Genomic DNA, 18933 nt, shown 5'->3' on the forward strand with positions numbered 1-18933 from the left:
TTTTACAGTTTTTCTATTCCCAATTAGCCGTTTAAGTGTACTTATTGAAAGTAGTAATTCTTTCATAGGCCGCCCTTTCTTAGTATTTGACGTTCCTTATATTGCGGTATGAGGCTTCGCAGTAGGTTGCAAACATTCATCACCCATGACTGTCCCCAATTGAGCTCAGAAGCTCAATGTCTATCATGACCTCTCTTTTAGAATGTCCAAGAGCAAGCAAACTATTCCTCCAGGAGAGGGCGCCAACAGACTACTAAAGAGATCATCATTACTCAAAGAAAACCCCAAAAACCAATGCATGATAGGAATAAACAGGTAACTTTCTTTGGAGTGGAAGCGGAGAGATCGCACCAGATGCCAATTCTAGATGTTATCACACCTGTGGTCACTGCAGCAGCAGGTGAATCCACTTTGTCCAAAAGGGATCTATTCCATTCAATTGCAAATGATCTAGATAAGACAGAGAACTGCAGCACGGGGACATAGCCGAGTTGGTCAGGTTGAGTGGTGATGAGTTTGCTATTTGGATGAATAAAGAAAGTCAAAAGTGTGAAAGATAAAAAACAAAAGGAGGAAGTGTGAAAAGTGAATGGGCCAAATTGAGGTGCATATGAAGACGTATGCTTTCTTCCAATTCATTAAATCGGGCTAATATGAATCAGGTGAATTGAGTTCTGCTTTTGGAAACTGGGTTAAGAAGGGGTGCACCGTTCCTGGAGGTACTGCAATACCAGGTCAATGCGTGGAGTGGACAGAGCAAGCTCTTTTTCCATCTCCCTGTTCTAAAAATCCATTTAATATATGGTCCCCAGATAGGGGACGTATCAGATATTAAACTGATAAGAACAGATTTTGATTTAATGAAGCTTTCCAAAGCACCACAAAAAATGTATGACCGAAGTCACACCAAAAACAGTGCAAAGGCTAGGATTCGTGTGGACCCCACCGTGAGGAGAGGGTCCCCAAAAATCAACCCCGTCCCTCCGAGCCAGAAGGCCACAGCAAGGGTCAGGGATCTTCGGTGCTCCCCCAAGCCGAAGCCTGGTTGAGCCTTGTCGTTGCTCCCAGCGTCCACCCAGGCATCTTACCCAAGTGGAGTAGAGAGCTACTAGTTGATGGTTTCGCAGCCGAAACTGCCCGGACCGTCAACCGGTGTTGGTTTCTCAGCCCAAGGCTAACCGGACCTCCAACCGGGTGTTGGTTTCTCAGCCGAAGCTGACCCAGACCTCCAACCGGGTGTTGGTTTCTCAGCCGAAGCTGACCCGGACCAGATACTACACTTGATCTTAGCCAAAAGGCCGAGAAGCGATAACCAGAATTGGTTTGGGCCTCGAGTGGCACCCTGGCCTATGCCGGACACATCTTAGGGAGAGAGAGCGAGAGGGAGACAAACCCACGCCTACACAAGACATTTTGTCACCCAAGCCAACCCTTGAAAAGGCTGCTTTGCAGAGCCAAAACAAGAAGAATGGTGCGTTTTGCAGCCGCCGCCCACTGCAATGAATCTGAATAACTCCTCCTTTAGGGCGCAAGCAACTCCCCTCCCCCTTGCAGTCTTTCCAATTCACGATACAAAAAGACGGACAGGACAGGTTGCCTGACTTTCCGTCACTGCCACCCTTTGCCATCCTTACCCGTAGAAAGCCCTTTCATCATCCCCAAACCCTAATCTTTTCCCTTTCCTTCCCAGCCCCCAAACCCTGCCCTCTGTACCTTTCTCACCACCCGCTTCCCTTCTCCTGTCATCCCCCTACCACCCGGGAAAAAAAGAGATTGCCCCCTCCTTCCACTAGCCCACCCTCCCACCCAAAGAACAACTTCTTCTGCGCAGCTTGTTTTCTAGGCAGCAGCGCTATTGTGATGTCATCGGGGGGCATTGTGACAAGCCGCCAGTGTTCCGTCTCTTCATGTTGTGCACAGTTCAAACGGAAAATACATCAACAGGCAGACTACAGAAAAGCTTACTATCAAAGGTTAGAGGGGGGCTTTCTCAGAGGGCTTTTTACAGTTTTTCTATTCCCAATTAGCCGTTTAAGTGTACTTATTGAAAGTAGTAATTCTTTCATAGGCCGCCCTTTCTTAGTATTTGACGTTCCTTATATTGCGGTATGAGGCTTCGCAGTAGGTTGCAAACATTCATCACCCATGACTGTCCCCAATTGAGCTCAGAAGCTCAATGTCTATCATGACCTCTCTTTTAGAATGTCCAAGAGCAAGCAAACTATTCCTCCAGGAGAGGGCGCCAACAGACTACTAAAGAGATCATCATTACTCAAAGAAAACCCCAAAAACCAATGCATGATAGGAATAAACAGGTAACTTTCTTTGGAGTGGAAGCGGAGAGATCGCACCAGATGCCAATTCTAGATGTTATCACACCTGTGGTCACTGCAGCAGCAGGTGAATCCACTTTGTCCAAAAGGGATCTATTCCATTCAATTGCAAATGATCTAGATAAGACAGAGAACTGCAGCACGGGGACATAGCCGAGTTGGTCAGGTTGAGTGGTGATGAGTTTGCTATTTGGATGAATAAAGAAAGTCAAAAGTGTGAAAGATAAAAAACAAAAGGAGGAAGTGTGAAAAGTGAATGGGCCAAATTGAGGTGCATATGAAGACGTATGCTTTCTTCCAATTCATTAAATCGGGCTAATATGAATCAGGTGAATTGAGTTCTGCTTTTGGAAACTGGGTTAAGAAGGGGTGCACCGTTCCTGGAGGTACTGCAATACCAGGTCAATGCGTGGAGTGGACAGAGCAAGCTCTTTTTCCATCTCCCTGTTCTAAAAATCCATTTAATATATGGTCCCCAGATAGGGGACGTATCAGATATTAAACTGATAAGAACAGATACTACACTTGATCTTAGCCAAAAGGCCGAGAAGCGATAACCAGAATTGGTTTGGGCCTCGAGTGGCACCCTGGCCTATGCCGGACACATCTTAGGGAGAGAGAGCGAGAGGGAGACAAACCCACGCCTACACAAGACATTTTGTCACCCAAGCCAACCCTTGAAAAGGCTGCTTTGCAGAGCCAAAACAAGAAGAATGGTGCGTTTTGCAGCCGCCGCCCACTGCAATGAATCTGAATAACTCCTCCTTTAGGGCGCAAGCAACTCCCCTCCCCCTTGCAGTCTTTCCAATTCACGATACAAAAAGACGGACAGGACAGGTTGCCTGACTTTCCGTCACTGCCACCCTTTGCCATCCTTACCCGTAGAAAGCCCTTTCATCATCCCCAAACCCTAATCTTTTCCCTTTCCTTCCCAGCCCCCAAACCCTGCCCTCTGTACCTTTCTCACCACCCGCTTCCCTTCTCCTGTCATCCCCCTACCACCCGGGAAAAAAAGAGATTGCCCCCTCCTTCCACTAGCCCACCCTCCCACCCAAAGAACAACTTCTTCTGCGCAGCTTGTTTTCTAGGCAGCAGCGCTATTGTGATGTCATCGGGGGGCATTGTGACAAGCCGCCAGTGTTCCGTCTCTTCATGTTGTGCACAGTTCAAACGGAAAATACATCAACAGGCAGACTACAGAAAAGCTTACTATCAAAGGTTAGAGGGGGGCTTTCTCAGAGGGCTTTTTACAGTTTTTCTATTCCCAATTAGCCGTTTAAGTGTACTTATTGAAAGTAGTAATTCTTTCATAGGCCGCCCTTTCTTAGTATTTGACGTTCCTTATATTGCGGTATGAGGCTTCGCAGTAGGTTGCAAACATTCATCACCCATGACTGTCCCCAATTGAGCTCAGAAGCTCAATGTCTATCATGACCTCTCTTTTAGAATGTCCAAGAGCAAGCAAACTATTCCTCCAGGAGAGGGCGCCAACAGACTACTAAAGAGATCATCATTACTCAAAGAAAACCCCAAAAACCAATGCATGATAGGAATAAACAGGTAACTTTCTTTGGAGTGGAAGCGGAGAGATCGCACCAGATGCCAATTCTAGATGTTATCACACCTGTGGTCACTGCAGCAGCAGGTGAATCCACTTTGTCCAAAAGGGATCTATTCCATTCAATTGCAAATGATCTAGATAAGACAGAGAACTGCAGCACGGGGACATAGCCGAGTTGGTCAGGTTGAGTGGTGATGAGTTTGCTATTTGGATGAATAAAGAAAGTCAAAAGTGTGAAAGATAAAAAACAAAAGGAGGAAGTGTGAAAAGTGAATGGGCCAAATTGAGGTGCATATGAAGACGTATGCTTTCTTCCAATTCATTAAATCGGGCTAATATGAATCAGGTGAATTGAGTTCTGCTTTTGGAAACTGGGTTAAGAAGGGGTGCACCGTTCCTGGAGGTACTGCAATACCAGGTCAATGCGTGGAGTGGACAGAGCAAGCTCTTTTTCCATCTCCCTGTTCTAAAAATCCATTTAATATATGGTCCCCAGATAGGGGACGTATCAGATATTAAACTGATAAGAACAGATACTACACTTGATCTTAGCCAAAAGGCCGAGAAGCGATAACCAGAATTGGTTTGGGCCTCGAGTGGCACCCTGGCCTATGCCGGACACATCTTAGGGAGAGAGAGCGAGAGGGAGACAAACCCACGCCTACACAAGACATTTTGTCACCCAAGCCAACCCTTGAAAAGGCTGCTTTGCAGAGCCAAAACAAGAAGAATGGTGCGTTTTGCAGCCGCCGCCCACTGCAATGAATCTGAATAACTCCTCCTTTAGGGCGCAAGCAACTCCCCTCCCCCTTGCAGTCTTTCCAATTCACGATACAAAAAGACGGACAGGACAGGTTGCCTGACTTTCCGTCACTGCCACCCTTTGCCATCCTTACCCGTAGAAAGCCCTTTCATCATCCCCAAACCCTAATCTTTTCCCTTTCCTTCCCAGCCCCCAAACCCTGCCCTCTGTACCTTTCTCACCACCCGCTTCCCTTCTCCTGTCATCCCCCTACCACCCGGGAAAAAAAGAGATTGCCCCCTCCTTCCACTAGCCCACCCTCCCACCCAAAGAACAACTTCTTCTGCGCAGCTTGTTTTCTAGGCAGCAGCGCTATTGTGATGTCATCGGGGGGCATTGTGACAAGCCGCCAGTGTTCCGTCTCTTCATGTTGTGCACAGTTCAAACGGAAAATACATCAACAGGCAGACTACAGAAAAGCTTACTATCAAAGGTTAGAGGGGGGCTTTCTCAGAGGGCTTTTTACAGTTTTTCTATTCCCAATTAGCCGTTTAAGTGTACTTATTGAAAGTAGTAATTCTTTCATAGGCCGCCCTTTCTTAGTATTTGACGTTCCTTATATTGCGGTATGAGGCTTCGCAGTAGGTTGCAAACATTCATCACCCATGACTGTCCCCAATTGAGCTCAGAAGCTCAATGTCTATCATGACCTCTCTTTTAGAATGTCCAAGAGCAAGCAAACTATTCCTCCAGGAGAGGGCGCCAACAGACTACTAAAGAGATCATCATTACTCAAAGAAAACCCCAAAAACCAATGCATGATAGGAATAAACAGGTAACTTTCTTTGGAGTGGAAGCGGAGAGATCGCACCAGATGCCAATTCTAGATGTTATCACACCTGTGGTCACTGCAGCAGCAGGTGAATCCACTTTGTCCAAAAGGGATCTATTCCATTCAATTGCAAATGATCTAGATAAGACAGAGAACTGCAGCACGGGGACATAGCCGAGTTGGTCAGGTTGAGTGGTGATGAGTTTGCTATTTGGATGAATAAAGAAAGTCAAAAGTGTGAAAGATAAAAAACAAAAGGAGGAAGTGTGAAAAGTGAATGGGCCAAATTGAGGTGCATATGAAGACGTATGCTTTCTTCCAATTCATTAAATCGGGCTAATATGAATCAGGTGAATTGAGTTCTGCTTTTGGAAACTGGGTTAAGAAGGGGTGCACCGTTCCTGGAGGTACTGCAATACCAGGTCAATGCGTGGAGTGGACAGAGCAAGCTCTTTTTCCATCTCCCTGTTCTAAAAATCCATTTAATATATGGTCCCCAGATAGGGGACGTATCAGATATTAAACTGATAAGAACAGATACTACACTTGATCTTAGCCAAAAGGCCGAGAAGCGATAACCAGAATTGGTTTGGGCCTCGAGTGGCACCCTGGCCTATGCCGGACACATCTTAGGGAGAGAGAGCGAGAGGGAGACAAACCCACGCCTACACAAGACATTTTGTCACCCAAGCCAACCCTTGAAAAGGCTGCTTTGCAGAGCCAAAACAAGAAGAATGGTGCGTTTTGCAGCCGCCGCCCACTGCAATGAATCTGAATAACTCCTCCTTTAGGGCGCAAGCAACTCCCCTCCCCCTTGCAGTCTTTCCAATTCACGATACAAAAAGACGGACAGGACAGGTTGCCTGACTTTCCGTCACTGCCACCCTTTGCCATCCTTACCCGTAGAAAGCCCTTTCATCATCCCCAAACCCTAATCTTTTCCCTTTCCTTCCCAGCCCCCAAACCCTGCCCTCTGTACCTTTCTCACCACCCGCTTCCCTTCTCCTGTCATCCCCCTACCACCCGGGAAAAAAAGAGATTGCCCCCTCCTTCCACTAGCCCACCCTCCCACCCAAAGAACAACTTCTTCTGCGCAGCTTGTTTTCTAGGCAGCAGCGCTATTGTGATGTCATCGGGGGGCATTGTGACAAGCCGCCAGTGTTCCGTCTCTTCATGTTGTGCACAGTTCAAACGGAAAATACATCAACAGGCAGACTACAGAAAAGCTTACTATCAAAGGTTAGAGGGGGGCTTTCTCAGAGGGCTTTTTACAGTTTTTCTATTCCCAATTAGCCGTTTAAGTGTACTTATTGAAAGTAGTAATTCTTTCATAGGCCGCCCTTTCTTAGTATTTGACGTTCCTTATATTGCGGTATGAGGCTTCGCAGTAGGTTGCAAACATTCATCACCCATGACTGTCCCCAATTGAGCTCAGAAGCTCAATGTCTATCATGACCTCTCTTTTAGAATGTCCAAGAGCAAGCAAACTATTCCTCCAGGAGAGGGCGCCAACAGACTACTAAAGAGATCATCATTACTCAAAGAAAACCCCAAAAACCAATGCATGATAGGAATAAACAGGTAACTTTCTTTGGAGTGGAAGCGGAGAGATCGCACCAGATGCCAATTCTAGATGTTATCACACCTGTGGTCACTGCAGCAGCAGGTGAATCCACTTTGTCCAAAAGGGATCTATTCCATTCAATTGCAAATGATCTAGATAAGACAGAGAACTGCAGCACGGGGACATAGCCGAGTTGGTCAGGTTGAGTGGTGATGAGTTTGCTATTTGGATGAATAAAGAAAGTCAAAAGTGTGAAAGATAAAAAACAAAAGGAGGAAGTGTGAAAAGTGAATGGGCCAAATTGAGGTGCATATGAAGACGTATGCTTTCTTCCAATTCATTAAATCGGGCTAATATGAATCAGGTGAATTGAGTTCTGCTTTTGGAAACTGGGTTAAGAAGGGGTGCACCGTTCCTGGAGGTACTGCAATACCAGGTCAATGCGTGGAGTGGACAGAGCAAGCTCTTTTTCCATCTCCCTGTTCTAAAAATCCATTTAATATATGGTCCCCAGATAGGGGACGTATCAGATATTAAACTGATAAGAACAGATACTACACTTGATCTTAGCCAAAAGGCCGAGAAGCGATAACCAGAATTGGTTTGGGCCTCGAGTGGCACCCTGGCCTATGCCGGACACATCTTAGGGAGAGAGAGCGAGAGGGAGACAAACCCACGCCTACACAAGACATTTTGTCACCCAAGCCAACCCTTGAAAAGGCTGCTTTGCAGAGCCAAAACAAGAAGAATGGTGCGTTTTGCAGCCGCCGCCCACTGCAATGAATCTGAATAACTCCTCCTTTAGGGCGCAAGCAACTCCCCTCCCCCTTGCAGTCTTTCCAATTCACGATACAAAAAGACGGACAGGACAGGTTGCCTGACTTTCCGTCACTGCCACCCTTTGCCATCCTTACCCGTAGAAAGCCCTTTCATCATCCCCAAACCCTAATCTTTTCCCTTTCCTTCCCAGCCCCCAAACCCTGCCCTCTGTACCTTTCTCACCACCCGCTTCCCTTCTCCTGTCATCCCCCTACCACCCGGGAAAAAAAGAGATTGCCCCCTCCTTCCACTAGCCCACCCTCCCACCCAAAGAACAACTTCTTCTGCGCAGCTTGTTTTCTAGGCAGCAGCGCTATTGTGATGTCATCGGGGGGCATTGTGACAAGCCGCCAGTGTTCCGTCTCTTCATGTTGTGCACAGTTCAAACGGAAAATACATCAACAGGCAGACTACAGAAAAGCTTACTATCAAAGGTTAGAGGGGGGCTTTCTCAGAGGGCTTTTTACAGTTTTTCTATTCCCAATTAGCCGTTTAAGTGTACTTATTGAAAGTAGTAATTCTTTCATAGGCCGCCCTTTCTTAGTATTTGACGTTCCTTATATTGCGGTATGAGGCTTCGCAGTAGGTTGCAAACATTCATCACCCATGACTGTCCCCAATTGAGCTCAGAAGCTCAATGTCTATCATGACCTCTCTTTTAGAATGTCCAAGAGCAAGCAAACTATTCCTCCAGGAGAGGGCGCCAACAGACTACTAAAGAGATCATCATTACTCAAAGAAAACCCCAAAAACCAATGCATGATAGGAATAAACAGGTAACTTTCTTTGGAGTGGAAGCGGAGAGATCGCACCAGATGCCAATTCTAGATGTTATCACACCTGTGGTCACTGCAGCAGCAGGTGAATCCACTTTGTCCAAAAGGGATCTATTCCATTCAATTGCAAATGATCTAGATAAGACAGAGAACTGCAGCACGGGGACATAGCCGAGTTGGTCAGGTTGAGTGGTGATGAGTTTGCTATTTGGATGAATAAAGAAAGTCAAAAGTGTGAAAGATAAAAAACAAAAGGAGGAAGTGTGAAAAGTGAATGGGCCAAATTGAGGTGCATATGAAGACGTATGCTTTCTTCCAATTCATTAAATCGGGCTAATATGAATCAGGTGAATTGAGTTCTGCTTTTGGAAACTGGGTTAAGAAGGGGTGCACCGTTCCTGGAGGTACTGCAATACCAGGTCAATGCGTGGAGTGGACAGAGCAAGCTCTTTTTCCATCTCCCTGTTCTAAAAATCCATTTAATATATGGTCCCCAGATAGGGGACGTATCAGATATTAAACTGATAAGAACAGATACTACACTTGATCTTAGCCAAAAGGCCGAGAAGCGATAACCAGAATTGGTTTGGGCCTCGAGTGGCACCCTGGCCTATGCCGGACACATCTTAGGGAGAGAGAGCGAGAGGGAGACAAACCCACGCCTACACAAGACATTTTGTCACCCAAGCCAACCCTTGAAAAGGCTGCTTTGCAGAGCCAAAACAAGAAGAATGGTGCGTTTTGCAGCCGCCGCCCACTGCAATGAATCTGAATAACTCCTCCTTTAGGGCGCAAGCAACTCCCCTCCCCCTTGCAGTCTTTCCAATTCACGATACAAAAAGACGGACAAGACAGGTTGCCTGACTTTCCGTCACTGCCACCCTTTGCCATCCTTACCCGTAGAAAGCCCTTTCATCATCCCCAAACCCTAATCTTTTCCCTTTCCTTCCCAGCCCCCAAACCCTGCCCTCTGTACCTTTCTCACCACCCGCTTCCCTTCTCCTGTCATCCCCCTACCACCCGGGAAAAAAAGAGATTGCCCCCTCCTTCCACTAGCCCACCCTCCCACCCAAAGAACAACTTCTTCTGCGCAGCTTGTTTTCTAGGCAGCAGCGCTATTGTGATGTCATCGGGGGGCATTGTGACAAGCCGCCAGTGTTCCGTCTCTTCATGTTGTGCACAGTTCAAACGGAAAATACATCAACAGGCAGACTACAGAAAAGCTTACTATCAAAGGTTAGAGGGGGGCTTTCTCAGAGGGCTTTTTACAGTTTTTCTATTCCCAATTAGCCGTTTAAGTGTACTTATTGAAAGTAGTAATTCTTTCATAGGCCGCCCTTTCTTAGTATTTGACGTTCCTTATATTGCGGTATGAGGCTTCGCAGTAGGTTGCAAACATTCATCACCCATGACTGTCCCCAATTGAGCTCAGAAGCTCAATGTCTATCATGACCTCTCTTTTAGAATGTCCAAGAGCAAGCAAACTATTCCTCCAGGAGAGGGCGCCAACAGACTACTAAAGAGATCATCATTACTCAAAGAAAACCCCAAAAACCAATGCATGATAGGAATAAACAGGTAACTTTCTTTGGAGTGGAAGCGGAGAGATCGCACCAGATGCCAATTCTAGATGTTATCACACCTGTGGTCACTGCAGCAGCAGGTGAATCCACTTTGTCCAAAAGGGATCTATTCCATTCAATTGCAAATGATCTAGATAAGACAGAGAACTGCAGCACGGGGACATAGCCGAGTTGGTCAGGTTGAGTGGTGATGAGTTTGCTATTTGGATGAATAAAGAAAGTCAAAAGTGTGAAAGATAAAAAACAAAAGGAGGAAGTGTGAAAAGTGAATGGGCCAAATTGAGGTGCATATGAAGACGTATGCTTTCTTCCAATTCATTAAATCGGGCTAATATGAATCAGGTGAATTGAGTTCTGCTTTTGGAAACTGGGTTAAGAAGGGGTGCACCGTTCCTGGAGGTACTGCAATACCAGGTCAATGCGTGGAGTGGACAGAGCAAGCTCTTTTTCCATCTCCCTGTTCTAAAAATCCATTTAATATATGGTCCCCAGATAGGGGACGTATCAGATATTAAACTGATAAGAACAGATACTACACTTGATCTTAGCCAAAAGGCCGAGAAGCGATAACCAGAATTGGTTTGGGCCTCGAGTGGCACCCTGGCCTATGCCGGACACATCTTAGGGAGAGAGAGCGAGAGGGAGACAAACCCACGCCTACACAAGACATTTTGTCACCCAAGCCAACCCTTGAAAAGGCTGCTTTGCAGAGCCAAAACAAGAAGAATGGTGCGTTTTGCAGCCGCCGCCCACTGCAATGAATCTGAATAACTCCTCCTTTAGGGCGCAAGCAACTCCCCTCCCCCTTGCAGTCTTTCCAATTCACGATACAAAAAGACGGACAGGACAGGTTGCCTGACTTTCCGTCACTGCCACCCTTTGCCATCCTTACCCGTAGAAAGCCCTTTCATCATCCCCAAACCCTAATCTTTTCCCTTTCCTTCCCAGCCCCCAAACCCTGCCCTCTGTACCTTTCTCACCACCCGCTTCCCTTCTCCTGTCATCCCCCTACCACCCGGGAAAAAAAGAGATTGCCCCCTCCTTCCACTAGCCCACCCTCCCACCCAAAGAACAACTTCTTCTGCGCAGCTTGTTTTCTAGGCAGCAGCGCTATTGTGATGTCATCGGGGGGCATTGTGACAAGCCGCCAGTGTTCCGTCTCTTCATGTTGTGCACAGTTCAAACGGAAAATACATCAACAGGCAGACTACAGAAAAGCTTACTATCAAAGGTTAGAGGGGGGCTTTCTCAGAGGGCTTTTTACAGTTTTTCTATTCCCAATTAGCCGTTTAAGTGTACTTATTGAAAGTAGTAATTCTTTCATAGGCCGCCCTTTCTTAGTATTTGACGTTCCTTATATTGCGGTATGAGGCTTCGCAGTAGGTTGCAAACATTCATCACCCATGACTGTCCCCAATTGAGCTCAGAAGCTCAATGTCTATCATGACCTCTCTTTTAGAATGTCCAAGAGCAAGCAAACTATTCCTCCAGGAGAGGGCGCCAACAGACTACTAAAGAGATCATCATTACTCAAAGAAAACCCCAAAAACCAATGCATGATAGGAATAAACAGGTAACTTTCTTTGGAGTGGAAGCGGAGAGATCGCACCAGATGCCAATTCTAGATGTTATCACACCTGTGGTCACTGCAGCAGCAGGTGAATCCACTTTGTCCAAAAGGGATCTATTCCATTCAATTGCAAATGATCTAGATAAGACAGAGAACTGCAGCACGGGGACATAGCCGAGTTGGTCAGGTTGAGTGGTGATGAGTTTGCTATTTGGATGAATAAAGAAAGTCAAAAGTGTGAAAGATAAAAAACAAAAGGAGGAAGTGTGAAAAGTGAATGGGCCAAATTGAGGTGCATATGAAGACGTATGCTTTCTTCCAATTCATTAAATCGGGCTAATATGAATCAGGTGAATTGAGTTCTGCTTTTGGAAACTGGGTTAAGAAGGGGTGCACCGTTCCTGGAGGTACTGCAATACCAGGTCAATGCGTGGAGTGGACAGAGCAAGCTCTTTTTCCATCTCCCTGTTCTAAAAATCCATTTAATATATGGTCCCCAGATAGGGGACGTATCAGATATTAAACTGATAAGAACAGATACTACACTTGATCTTAGCCAAAAGGCCGAGAAGCGATAACCAGAATTGGTTTGGGCCTCGAGTGGCACCCTGGCCTATGCCGGACACATCTTAGGGAGAGAGAGCGAGAGGGAGACAAACCCACGCCTACACAAGACATTTTGTCACCCAAGCCAACCCTTGAAAAGGCTGCTTTGCAGAGCCAAAACAAGAAGAATGGTGCGTTTTGCAGCCGCCGCCCACTGCAATGAATCTGAATAACTCCTCCTTTAGGGCGCAAGCAACTCCCCTCCCCCTTGCAGTCTTTCCAATTCACGATACAAAAAGACGGACAGGACAGGTTGCCTGACTTTCCGTCACTGCCACCCTTTGCCATCCTTACCCGTAGAAAGCCCTTTCATCATCCCCAAACCCTAATCTTTTCCCTTTCCTTCCCAGCCCCCAAACCCTGCCCTCTGTACCTTTCTCACCACCCGCTTCCCTTCTCCTGTCATCCCCCTACCACCCGGGAAAAAAAGAGATTGCCCCCTCCTTCCACTAGCCCACCCTCCCACCCAAAGAACAACTTCTTCTGCGCAGCTTGTTTTCTAGGCAGCAGCGCTATTGTGATGTCATCGGGGGGCATTGTGACAAGCCGCCAGTGTTCCGTCTCTTCATGTTGTGCACAGTTCAAACGGAAAATACATCAACAGGCAGACTACAGAAAAGCTTACTATCAAAGGTTAGAGGGGGGCTTTCTCAGAGGGCTTTTTACAGTTTTTCTATTCCCAATTAGCCGTTTAAGTGTACTTATTGAAAGTAGTAATTCTTTCATAGGCCGCCCTTTCTTAGTATTTGACGTTCCTTATATTGCGGTATGAGGCTTCGCAGTAGGTTGCAAACATTCATCACCCATGACTGTCCCCAATTGAGCTCAGAAGCTCAATGTCTATCATGACCTCTCTTTTAGAATGTCCAAGAGCAAGCAAACTATTCCTCCAGGAGAGGGCGCCAACAGACTACTAAAGAGATCATCATTACTCAAAGAAAACCCCAAAAACCAATGCATGATAGGAATAAACAGGTAACTTTCTTTGGAGTGGAAGCGGAGAGATCGCACCAGATGCCAATTCTAGATGTTATCACACCTGTGGTCACTGCAGCAGCAGGTGAATCCACTTTGTCCAAAAGGGATCTATTCCATTCAATTGCAAATGATCTAGATAAGACAGAGAACTGCAGCACGGGGACATAGCCGAGTTGGTCAGGTTGAGTGGTGATGAGTTTGCTATTTGGATGAATAAAGAAAGTCAAAAGTGTGAAAGATAAAAAACAAAAGGAGGAAGTGTGAAAAGTGAATGGGCCAAATTGAGGTGCATATGAAGACGTATGCTTTCTTCCAATTCATTAAATCGGGCTAATATGAATCAGGTGAATTGAGTTCTGCTTTTGGAAACTGGGTTAAGAAGGGGTGCACCGTTCCTGGAGGTACTGCAATACCAGGTCAATGCGTGGAGTGGACAGAGCAAGCTCTTTTTCCATCTCCCTGTTCTAAAAATCCATTTAATATATGGTCCCCAGATAGGGGACGTATCAGATATTAAACTGATAAGAACAGATACTACACTTGATCTTAGCCAAAAGGCCGAGAAGCGATAACCAGAATTGGTTTGGGCCTCGAGTGGCACCCTGGCCTATGCCGGACACATCTTAGGGAGAGAGAGCGAGAGGGAGACAAACCCACGCCTACACAAGACATTTTGTCACCCAAGCCAACCCTTGAAAAGGCTGCTTTGCAGAGCCAAAACAAGAAGAATGGTGCGTTTTGCAGCCGCCGCCCACTGCAATGAATCTGAATAACTCCTCCTTTAGGGCGCAAGCAACTCCCCTCCCCCTTGCAGTCTTTCCAATTCACGATACAAAAAGACGGACAGGACAGGTTGCCTGACTTTCCGTCACTGCCACCCTTTGCCATCCTTACCCGTAGAAAGCCCTTTCATCATCCCCAAACCCTAATCTTTTCCCTTTCCTTCCCAGCCCCCAAACCCTGCCCTCTGTACCTTTCTCACCACCCGCTTCCCTTCTCCTGTCATCCCCCTACCACCCGGGAAAAAAAGAGATTGCCCCCTCCTTCCACTAGCCCACCCTCCCACCCAAAGAACAACTTCTTCTGCGCAGCTTGTTTTCTAGGCAGCAGCGCTATTGTGATGTCATCGGGGGGCATTGTGACAAGCCGCCAGTGTTCCGTCTCTTCATGTTGTGCACAGTTCAAACGGAAAATACATCAACAGGCAGACTACAGAAAAGCTTACTATCAAAGGTTAGAGGGGGGCTTTCTCAGAGGGCTTTTTACAGTTTTTCTATTCCCAATTAGCCGTTTAAGTGTACTTATTGAAAGTAGTAATTCTTTCATAGGCCGCCCTTTCTTAGTATTTGACGTTCCTTATATTGCGGTATGAGGCTTCGCAGTAGGTTGCAAACATTCATCACCCATGACTGTCCCCAATTGAGCTCAGAAGCTCAATGTCTATCATGACCTCTCTTTTAGAATGTCCAAGAGCAAGCAAACTATTCCTCCAGGAGAGGGCGCCAACAGACTACTAAAGAGATCATCATTACTCAAAGAAAACCCCAAAAACCAATGCATGATAGGAATAAACAGGTAACTTTCTTTGGAGTGGAAGCGGAGAGATCGCACCAGATGCCAATTCTAGATGTTATCACACCTGTGGTCACTGCAGCAGCAGGTGAATCCACTTTGTCCAAAAGGGATCTATTCCATTCAATTGCAAATGATCTAGATAAGACAGAGAACTGCAGCACGGGGACATAGCCGAGTTGGTCAGGTTGAGTGGTGATGAGTTTGCTATTTGGATGAATAAAGAAAGTCAAAAGTGTGAAAGATAAAAAACAAAAGGAGGAAGTGTGAAAAGTGAATGGGCCAAATTGAGGTGCATATGAAGACGTATGCTTTCTTCCAATTCATTAAATCGGGCTAATATGAATCAGGTGAATTGAGTTCTGCTTTTGGAAACTGGGTTAAGAAGGGGTGCACCGTTCCTGGAGGTACTGCAATACCAGGTCAATGCGTGGAGTGGACAGAGCAAGCTCTTTTTCCATCTCCCTGTTCTAAAAATCCATTTAATATATGGTCCCCAGATAGGGGACGTATCAGATATTAAACTGATAAGAACAGATTTTTGATTTAACAGCATCTTTATTATCATGCACTACTCACAAAAAGGTAACAAACCGTGTACAGTGCCGCAGCCCCGTACACACAGAACTATACAATCCTTCTTACATAGCCATAGAGTACGACGCACTAAACTATACATCACACTCCTATGCTTATCCATAACACTCAAGCTGAAAGAAAAAGTTAGACAATAAATAACGACGAACCGGCGATTGGGGGATGGGGGTAGGGGAAAAGGGGGATAGGGTGGGGGAATCACAGGCCCGAAGCTTTATTGAAAGACGCACATAACGGGAAAAGGAGGGAGGGGGCATGGAAGAGGTCTAAACCTCCTCCTCGGCGCTGTCGTCCGGACTGTCCATGATGGAATAGTCTCTGAGCAGGCTGTGGATCAGCCTGCGGCAATCCTGGATAGACATCCTCTCCCTCTTCAAGATGAGCCGGTTCCTGGCGACCCAAATAGCGTCCTTAAAGCAGTTCATAAGACGCCAAGCCTCCTGGATGGCTCCAACGGTGTGAGTCCCAGGGAAGAGTCCATAAAGTACGGAATGGTACGATAGGCTCCCTCTGGGGACGGAGTTCCTCAGGTCATCCTCCAGGGCAACCAACAGGCGCTGTGCGAAACGGCAGTCCCAAAAGGCGTGCAGCGATGTTTCCTCCACGAAGGGGCACCTTGGGCAGTACCGGGTTTTGCACAGGTTCCGGGCGTGCATGAATGACCGGACGGGCAGTCCGCCCTGTATCGCCATCCATGACAAGTCCTTGTGCCCGTTGGTCAATCCAGCCGATGACACGTTTGTCCAAACAGTCTCCAGTGTGTCGTGATGAAGTCCTGGAATGTTCTCCATTTCGTCCTTGGCTCTGATGAGTTTGTGGATAGTCTTTGGCTTCCACAAATCAGGCTTGAGTCCCTCCAGTTGGTGTTCCCTCACAAACCGAACCACGTCTCCGTAGAACCATGGCGCCGTCCAGTTGTAGGGGAAGGAGCTGTCCCACTTGTCCCAGCCTAACCGTCTCCAAAGGGGGAGCAGGAAGAAGCGAGACATGGACCCACCCGCGGAACCTCTCTTGACTCGCAGAGTTCGGCGAACGCAGTCACATACGAAGGAGGATCGCAGGAGGGTGGGGATATCGGGTACGCCCTTCCCACCCTTGCGAGGATCCTTGTACATGATGCTCCGCTTTACTCTGTCCATCTTGGATCCCCAGACAAAACGAAACACCGTCCTGGTAATGGCCCTGCACACGGTGGCAAGGGGGGGCCAGGCCTGGGCCGTGTACTGCAGCACGGGCAGTACCTCGTTACGCAGGACCAGTGCTTTGCCCTCACAGGTGAGGCGTCTGAGGCTCCACAGACCGATCCGTTGGGTGATCTTGGTCAAGCGTTCCTCCCAGGACTTGAGGGCTGCTCCTTCCTTCCCGAACCAGACTCCAAGAACCTTGATGAAATCCGGCTGGATGCTGAAAGGGAAGGGGGCGGAAGAGGCCGGCTGCCAGTCCCCGAAGAGCATGGCTTCCGACTTCCCGCAGTTGACTTTGGCTCCCGAAGCCCGTCCGAAGGTCTCACAGGTCTGGACGAGGGTGTCGACTGAGCGCCGGTCCGCGCAGAAGACGGTCACGTCGTCCATGTAGAGCGAGCACTTGACCTCGAAGCGTTCTGGTCCTGGTGCGGTGATCCCTCTGATCTCTCCATTCCGCCGGATAGCCTCTGCAAAGAGTTCTATAACACAAACAAAAAGAAGAGGTGACAGAGGACAGCCTTGTCTGACCCCTGAGAGGACCGGGAAGGGGTCAGTCTTCCAGCCGTTTACCAACACCGAGCTGTGAATATCAAAATACATTAGTTGGACATACAAACAAAACATGTTACCCAAGCCTAACCTGTGCAGAGCTTTGCCCAGGAACTCATGGGAAACACGGTCGAAGGCCTTTTCCTGATCCAACGAGATCAGGGCTGCGTGCACCCGGCGGGCTTTGATGTACTCGACCGTGTCCCGCATGAGAGCCAGGCTGTCTGCGATGCGACGTCCGGGGATGCCGCAGGTCTGATCCGGGTGGATGATCCGTCCGATAACCGTCTTCAGTCTCGTTGCCATCGTCTTGGCCAGGATCTTGTAGTCGACATTCAGAAGGGTGATGGGACGCCAATTCTTCAGGTCGCACCTCTCTCCTTTACGCTTGTACAGGATCGTGACCATTCCTTCCCTCAGAGATGGAGGCATTCTGCCCTCCACCACCATCTCCTCATACAGCCCTAACAGGTCCGGACAGATTAGGTCTCCCAGCGCTACATAGAGCTCTGCTGGGAGGCCGTCACTGCCCGGTGTCCTGCCAGAACTAAAGGATTTGGCGGCCGAGAGCAGCTCGTCCACCGTCAGAGGAACGTCCATGGCCGCCGCGTCTGCAGGGTCAAGATGGTTAGTGATACCTGACAGGAACTTATTGGCGGCCTCGGGGTCAGTAGTCTTGCGGGCGTAGAGTTCGCTGTAGAAGTCGCTGACGACCTTCATCACATTCTCTTTCCCGCGTCGTATGCTTCCACTCTCGTCTCGTAGTTCATTCATGGGCGTGTGACCGGCGTGGAGTTTCCTGAAAAAGAACGAGTTACATTTCTCACCCTTCTCCAGGTTCTCCACTTTGGAACGGAAGACAATTCGCTCGGACTCCTCCTCGAAGTGCCTTTTCAGGCTCCTCTTAGTCTCCTCCAGCTCCTCTCTCACGTCCCAGCCGCATCGAAGAAGGTCCTGCAGGGAACGCAGCTCACGCTGGAGTCTCCTGAAGTCCCTCCTCTTCAGACACGCCTGTTGTTGACTCTTTGCCTGAAAGAAGAAACGGAACTCGAGTTTAACGTATTCCCACCAGTCAGAAACAGACTGGAAGCCCGCCTTGTAGGCCCGCCACGTGGAGTAGGCAGCTCTAAGCTCCTCCAGAATCTCACCCTTTTCCAGCAGAGAGCAGTTCAGCTTCCAGGAGCCCGGGCCAATGGGGAAGCCATGGCCCAGCACACCTTGAAAGTGAATGGCTCTGTGGTCAGAGAAGAAGCAGGGGACCATCGAGTGCCCACTCCGCCCAACCGCCCGAGAGGTAAACACAAAGTCAATCCTGGAACGCAGCGAGCCATCGGATCGGCACCATGAATAGTTCATGGATCCGTGTCCGATGGAGCCAACAACGTCCACAACAGAGGCTTCGGTCACCATCTCAATGAGCAGTTTGGATGTGACGTCCAACTTGGCAGCCGTTCCAGAACTGCGTCCATCCTCCTCAATCGGGCAGTTGAAATCCCCGGCCATCACTACCGTCCTGGCGGTAGCGAGCTGAGGGCGCAGGGCTTGGAGGAGCTCCAGTCGATCGCTCTTCACAGGAGAAGCATACACATTGATGAACCTGACAGGTTCTCCCGCCCAGGTGCCATCCACGAGCAGTAACCTGCCGCAGACGATTTCCTGAACAGAGT

At 48.0% G+C, this 18933-nt stretch overlaps 9 non-coding genes and 2 pseudogenes across 9 annotated transcripts; all 11 read right to left on the bottom strand.

Moving 5' to 3' along the window:
- Positions 1–697: 697 nt before the first annotated feature.
- Positions 698–893, bottom strand: LOC142270200 (U2 spliceosomal RNA). The gene has a single exon (XR_012735538.1). It is a non-coding gene; the product is annotated as a U2 spliceosomal RNA (small nuclear RNA).
- A 345-nt stretch (positions 894–1238) lies between these two features.
- On the bottom strand, positions 1239–1310 carry LOC142270205 (U2 spliceosomal RNA; annotated as a pseudogene).
- A 1387-nt stretch (positions 1311–2697) lies between these two features.
- LOC142270229 (U2 spliceosomal RNA) lies at positions 2698–2888 on the bottom strand. The gene has a single exon (XR_012735562.1). It is a non-coding gene; the product is annotated as a U2 spliceosomal RNA (small nuclear RNA).
- A 1387-nt stretch (positions 2889–4275) lies between these two features.
- Positions 4276–4466, bottom strand: LOC142270230 (U2 spliceosomal RNA). Its single transcript, XR_012735563.1, has one exon. It is a non-coding gene; the product is annotated as a U2 spliceosomal RNA (small nuclear RNA).
- Positions 4467–5853: 1387 nt separating this feature from the next.
- Positions 5854–6044, bottom strand: LOC142270231 (U2 spliceosomal RNA). Its single transcript, XR_012735564.1, has one exon. It is a non-coding gene; the product is annotated as a U2 spliceosomal RNA (small nuclear RNA).
- Positions 6045–7431: 1387 nt separating this feature from the next.
- On the bottom strand, positions 7432–7622 carry LOC142270233 (U2 spliceosomal RNA). Its single transcript, XR_012735565.1, has one exon. It is a non-coding gene; the product is annotated as a U2 spliceosomal RNA (small nuclear RNA).
- Positions 7623–9009: 1387 nt separating this feature from the next.
- LOC142270234 (U2 spliceosomal RNA) lies at positions 9010–9200 on the bottom strand. The gene has a single exon (XR_012735566.1). It is a non-coding gene; the product is annotated as a U2 spliceosomal RNA (small nuclear RNA).
- Positions 9201–10587: 1387 nt separating this feature from the next.
- On the bottom strand, positions 10588–10778 carry LOC142270235 (U2 spliceosomal RNA). The gene has a single exon (XR_012735567.1). It is a non-coding gene; the product is annotated as a U2 spliceosomal RNA (small nuclear RNA).
- Positions 10779–12165: 1387 nt separating this feature from the next.
- On the bottom strand, positions 12166–12356 carry LOC142270236 (U2 spliceosomal RNA). Its single transcript, XR_012735568.1, has one exon. It is a non-coding gene; the product is annotated as a U2 spliceosomal RNA (small nuclear RNA).
- A 1387-nt stretch (positions 12357–13743) lies between these two features.
- On the bottom strand, positions 13744–13934 carry LOC142270237 (U2 spliceosomal RNA). The gene has a single exon (XR_012735569.1). It is a non-coding gene; the product is annotated as a U2 spliceosomal RNA (small nuclear RNA).
- A 1387-nt stretch (positions 13935–15321) lies between these two features.
- On the bottom strand, positions 15322–15525 carry LOC142270203 (U2 spliceosomal RNA; annotated as a pseudogene).
- Between the last annotated feature and the right edge of the window lie 3408 nt (positions 15526–18933).

This window comes from Anomaloglossus baeobatrachus, unplaced genomic scaffold, assembly GCF_048569485.1.
Source record: "Anomaloglossus baeobatrachus isolate aAnoBae1 unplaced genomic scaffold, aAnoBae1.hap1 Scaffold_3251, whole genome shotgun sequence".
Classification (NCBI taxonomy): domain Eukaryota; kingdom Metazoa; phylum Chordata; class Amphibia; order Anura; family Aromobatidae; genus Anomaloglossus; species Anomaloglossus baeobatrachus.